Raw genomic sequence first — 6,000 nt, 5'->3', positions numbered from 1 at the left:
CCCAGACCCCGCGAACCCAGGCATGGCTTCAAAATAGAAACCAACCTGCACGTTGTTGTCCCTGCTGGGGAGAGGGGAGGGAAAGGAGGAATCGTAGAATCATAGGATCATCCAGGTTGGAAGGGACCTTTGAGATCATCTAGTCCAACCATCAACCTAACTCTGATTAAAAAAGAAAAAAAAAAACAAAAAACAAACAAACACCACCCACATCACTAAACCATGTCACTAAGCACTATGTCAACACGTCTTTTTAACATCTCCAGGGATGGTGCCTCAACCACTTCCCTGGGCAGCCCATTCCAAGGCTTAAGAACCTTTTCAGTGTAAACAATTTTCCTAATCTCCAACCTGAACCTCCCATGGTGCAACTTGAGGCCATTTCCTCTTGTCCCATGGCCTGTGACTTGGGAGAAGAGACCGACCCCCCCTGGCTATACCCTCCTTTCAGGGAGTTGGAAAGAGCGAGAAGGTCTCCCCTCAGCCTCCTTTTCTCCAGGCTGAACACCCCCAGATCCATCAGCCTCTCCTCATAAGACTTACTCTCCAGACCCCTCACCAGCTCCGTTGTCCTTCTCTGGACACGCTCCAGCACCTCAATGTCTTTTTTGTGGGAAGGGGCCCAAAACTGAATACAGCCTTCGAGGTGGGGCCTCACCAGTGCCCAGTACACGGGGACCATCACCTCCCGAGTCCTCCTCACCACGCTGTTCCTGAGGAATGAAGAAGAGAGGGTAATGAATTTTCCTTCTGACACCCCCATTTAAGCACAAAGATGGCTATATAATCTCTTTATTCCACAACCAAACCTTCACCAATAACCCTCAGCTTCACCCCACTGGGGTGATTTCTCCTACCCAAATGCAGTTTGTGCATCCAGTTTGTTTACACAACCAGCTCACTGGGAGACAGTAGGGTTGTTCATATCTGGAACTGGAACCCTACTGGAATTCATTACAGGCTGCAGGACAAGGAGGATTAGAACTGGACCATGCACAAACTATAAGCAAATGACAAATTGCAGTTCCAGGGCTCCTGTGTGTAATGCAGCACTAGATACACACCCCGAAGGAAGGAGGCACTTTTATGCACTTAATTCCTTCACCAAAAATATAATAAACAGACCCTGTAGGTTCCTACCACTTAATTCTATGTTTTGTTTCATTTTTTCCCAAAAAGTTTGCTTGGTCCCAAGCCAAAGTTATCTGTGGAATTTATTACCACAGTGGTTCCTCGGGTCTGACAGCAGCACTGAGAAACAGAAGCGTACAGGCATAAGAAGTGCTGCAAACCCAGGCAAGTATTAAATCAATTTAAAAAAATAAAAATAAAAAAATCAAACTTGTAATATTAAGATGAGGGTCACCCTGTTCATTGCCACACACCAGTCACCTTGGGAAAGAATTCACTCCCATGAATGACGGGAGCCAATCTTTCCCAAATGTAGCCCCTCATTGTTTTCTGCTGCCTTCTCCAAAGAGGATGAAGGTTTCATTTTTCAGCCAAGCAGTTGTTAGTTGGTGTCCTGGATACTATTGGCTCCTGGTACAGTCCCACTCTGCAGCTCCACAGCTTGGGCACTGCCACAGCCGTGTCTGTGTGAGATCTGTGTGGAAAGTACCAGGAGCATTCAGCATCACCAGGATAAAACAAACTTTCACACCTGGAAATTCACTTCCCGTGACTACCTCAGCTGGGCTACGAGCAACCAAGTCATCCAGTCATCCTTTCACTCTTGCAGGAAGATTTCATGCACAACTTCCTGGCAAAGCTTTTTTTTTTTTTTTCTACAGGCTGAAACAGGGCAAGTAGCTAAAAGATTCCCTGAGAGAGCAAAAATATAAAACAAAAAAAAAAAAAATAGCCTTGAGCTGACAAATTAATGAGAACGTATGAGACAGAAAGAAAAAAAAAAATACTTAATGAATTGTTAAGGTACATTTTGTTTTGCAAAACACTCATGGCCACATGCTAACTGTGAACATGTCACAGCCAACACATTTGCTTGTTATGAACGTTTGACTTCAGTTGCTCACCAGGAAGATGCAAGGTATTCTCATTAGGAGGACTGTCACTAGGAAATCAAAGTTTGCTAATTAATATACCTCACCAAAACAGATAATGAGTAAGTAGCATACAGTGATATTTATGCATTTACTTCTGAAATGCTCTCTTTCATCTCTTAATTTTCAATATTTCTATAGTCTCCAGAAAGAAAACTCTCTATTTTATTGATTCCTTCAGAGAGGCGAAGCATGCCTGACACCCTACTACTAAATCTGCAACCATACACACTTCCTTTCCCCTCAAAAAACAACCACAGTGGCCAAACCCACAGCTCTACCCTTGGCTTCATTTGTAGCCTTCATATTTCTGGGTTTTGGTATTCAGCCCTCGACCTCTCCTTATTTTGGACCTTGAAAAGTAAGTGGGCAGTCACAGGTTCTTTGATGGCTTTTCTCTCCCACACAAGGAAAGTTTGAGAAATTTTTTTTTTTTTTTTTTTTTTCTCAGTGAAAGGCAGGGGAGCTACTAGAACAAAAGAGGTTTTGTCTGTTATGTTCTGGATATAGTTGTTAAAAATCTTGGCGATTTATTCTTACTATGTTTGATAGGAATATAAACCAGTAACTAAAAGAAGCTACTGGTAATAAGACACACGATAAGTACATGATATGCTTCCTTGCCTTCTTAGCTGCTGTCAAGAGTATAACTAGAGATACACCATATGGGTATATATGTTAGGTACCACCATAATTCTTACTGCACAGTATATTTTGGGTTTGCTTCCTTCCCTGCATTTCTCCTTCATCCCCAGGAATGAGCTGCCTGCACAAACTCACCCATCTGACAAGTCACCCATTAAACCCCTTTCTGGTCTCCACTTGCTCCTGCATCCCCCACCACCGGTCCCAGCCCCCATCCCACCACACGCACTTTGAAGCCTGCATTGCATCAGTAGAAGTTTGCTTCAGAAGAAGGAGGCAACGGTGCCTGAAGGGGCCACTTGAAGTCATCAGATTTTCACACACAGGAGGTTTACAACATGGGGATTTTCTGAGGAGGGCATGGTCTGGACAGCATTAGGGTAACACAAGGCACTGCAGGGGGAACAGATCCAGCTCCTGCAGCGGGAACCAGGAGAGATTTTAAGTGTCAGCGTGAAGGCAGATCATCTCCTCCTAAGTCACAGCACTATAAATATTAATCTGATGGTGACTTAACAGCTATTTCTCCTGTTCTTACTCTGCAGTAGCAGCTTCCAGCATGGACAACAGAAACACCCCAAGTTTCTGAATTTCATATTACAGGGGCAGGGTAAGATTTTTGCAGGGTTGGGATTTCCTGATTAGCACTGATCCCTAACACCTCAGCTGTCCCTGGAGCTGGCTGCAGGTCATTTGAGGCTTGCATGATCTGCTGAGCTCCAGCACTCTCAAGACACAGGGGGGTGGATTACAGACAATGGATTGAGCAACACTCAAGAGGGACAATGCAGGCTATTTCTCCTGCCTGTTTTCTTCCCAGAATTATCCGTTTTTTCTTTTTTTTTTTTCCTTTTCTTTTAACACAGTATTTTTTTTATACTCTTTGAATGAGTGGGGAAAACCAGACATCTTACCTGTGGAGAATTTCGTGTCAGAGTTCAGGATACTGTTTTCCTAGCACAGGTAAGGCAAGAAATGTGAGAAAATGTGTCTACCCCCAGCCGTCTCCCTGGCCCGTGCCAGCAGACACGTCTGTCTTCATCTTCTTTCTCCACTGTGACGTGAAACTAATGACAGCAGTTAATATTCTGGTCTTGAGGAAGGGATCTGCAACCCCAGCCAACACGCCTGTCTCCTGGCATTGTGGGGTGATATAACCAGAATCAATTTTGCATCTTAGTGTCCAAACCACTGGAGCAAAGATAAAAAGGCAAGAGTCAAGAAACGGGATTAAAAAAAAGACTTCCCTCTGTGTTGGCCAAGAAATCCTTAATGCTTCATGTCATGCTGTAGAAAATCGCTTTAGCCTAAGACTCACTTAGTGATTACAGTCCCATTTCAGCCCCAGAGATCCAAGTGAAGCTCTGATAGAAGGTTTAGAAAAGGCCTTTTAGCCACAGACAGGGAGATCAATCTGTTCAGTCTCAAAAGGAAGAGAGTGGGAGGCGACTTGATTAGACTGTCTTCACATGGGGAAGATAACGGGCACTTGAAAGGGATTCTTAATCTAGGAGAGAGGCTTAACAAAATGCTTGGGGCTACAAGCTGAGCCTAGACCAGTTCCAATTAGAAATGAGGCACTTTAAAAAAGGAATTTTTTAAAAAGCCAACTGTTTAAGTGGTCGTGACCACCAGGACAGTCTACTTGGAAAGGACAGAGTCTCCAACACCAGGACTGGACGCTTTCGGGGACGTTCCTTGCAGTCACCCCTGATGGAGCCCAAAATGGAAACCCAGCTGGAATTTACCAAAATCTCACCCTTCTGAGCTTAGCTAAACCCCACGGCAGTTCCATTAAAAAGATGAACTATCCCTTCCTAGCAATGACGTTGCGGTGCTATTTCGGTCCAAATCCACCTGGGCTTTAGCAGAGTTTGTGCCTTTAACCACCCTATCAAAACTATCCTTGAAATGAAGAGACCACCCAAAACAGCCAGTCCAACGCCTGTTTCGCCGTGTTAATACCTTCTCCCAGCTGCATCTCATCTGCTGTCATCTTTTTACGTGTACGTTGGGACTGGAACAGAAGCTGCTTTGTGCAGGGAAGTGATACATTTGCAGACATCTATAGCGCAGCCTTCCATTCTACTCTCCTACACCCACAATCCTATACACAGGAAAAAGCAAAACTGGGTTCTCTGGAAGCCTGCACAGCAGACAGACCTATATTTCACTCCATTCATGCACATTCATTCCTACTGTGTTAAATAGCAAGCACTACTGGCCTTCCCCGTACCAGCGTCCATCATTACAAAGAGTAGAGAGAGATGCTGCCACCAGTTACAGGGCTATAAAAGCTCTAGGAGATCCAGGAGTAGGATAAAGTCTACTGGATTCTAAACAATTTGCTGCCTTTGCAAGTCCAGGCAGAGCTTTTTTCAATCCATGGCAGAAACATCACTGCTTTTAAGTTAATCCCTGCATGGACCCTTAGAAGTGTGGGCCCAAGATGGCATGAAAAAAAAGGCGGTGATGACAGGTCCAACTGGGCAAGCAACAAAGTCACCCTGTCAAGTGAGTGTCGTCACTGGGGGGAGTCATCCCAAGGGTTTCCAAGAAATCACTGCTGGAGACTCAATCCTCAACCTTCACAGGAACCACCCTGCGGTTAAAAAGGGGACAAGCACAGCTTGGGGCAAGAGCTGGATTGCTGCTCGTGGTTCTAGTGGCTCTGCTGTGTCTGGAAGCTAGAGGAATTCAAAGCTGGAATAGAAAACTGCAAAGTCTGTGTGAAGCCAAGAAAAAACCAAACAACCCCACAACAGCCAGAGCGGAGACCCCCAGAGAGGCACAACTCTTAAGCATCCTTCAATGCATCTGCAGATAGGCCATTTCCTTTGTCAAGTTCAAGCTGCTCACCTGCCACATATCACAGAATTGTCAGAGTTGGAAGGGACCCCTAGAGATCATCCAGTCCAACTCCCTGCCAAAGCAGGGTTGCCCACAGCACATCACTCAGGAGCATCCAGGCGGGGCTTGAAGATCTCCAGAGAAGGGGACTCCACACCCTCCCTGGGCAGCCTCTTCCAGGGCTCCGTCACCCTCACCATAAAGAAGTTTTTTCTCATATTTGAATGGAACTTTCTATGTTCCAGCTTGAGCCCGTTGCCCCTTGCCCTATCACTGGAAACCACTGAAAAGAGTCCAACATCCTTCAACTCACCCTTTAGATACCTATAAACAAATATAAGGTCTCCCCTCAGTCTTCGCTTGTCCAGGTTAAAGAGTTCCAGCTCCTTGAGCCTTTCCTTGTAAGGGAGGTGCTCCAATCCCTTAATCACCTTAATTTCTC

Source organism: Calidris pugnax, unplaced genomic scaffold (genome assembly GCF_001431845.1).
Source record: "Calidris pugnax isolate Ruff unplaced genomic scaffold, ASM143184v1 scaffold74, whole genome shotgun sequence".
Lineage (NCBI taxonomy): Eukaryota > Metazoa > Chordata > Aves > Charadriiformes > Scolopacidae > Calidris > Calidris pugnax.
The sequence above is the reverse complement of the archived record's forward strand: the minus strand, read 5'-3'. Positions refer to the sequence as shown.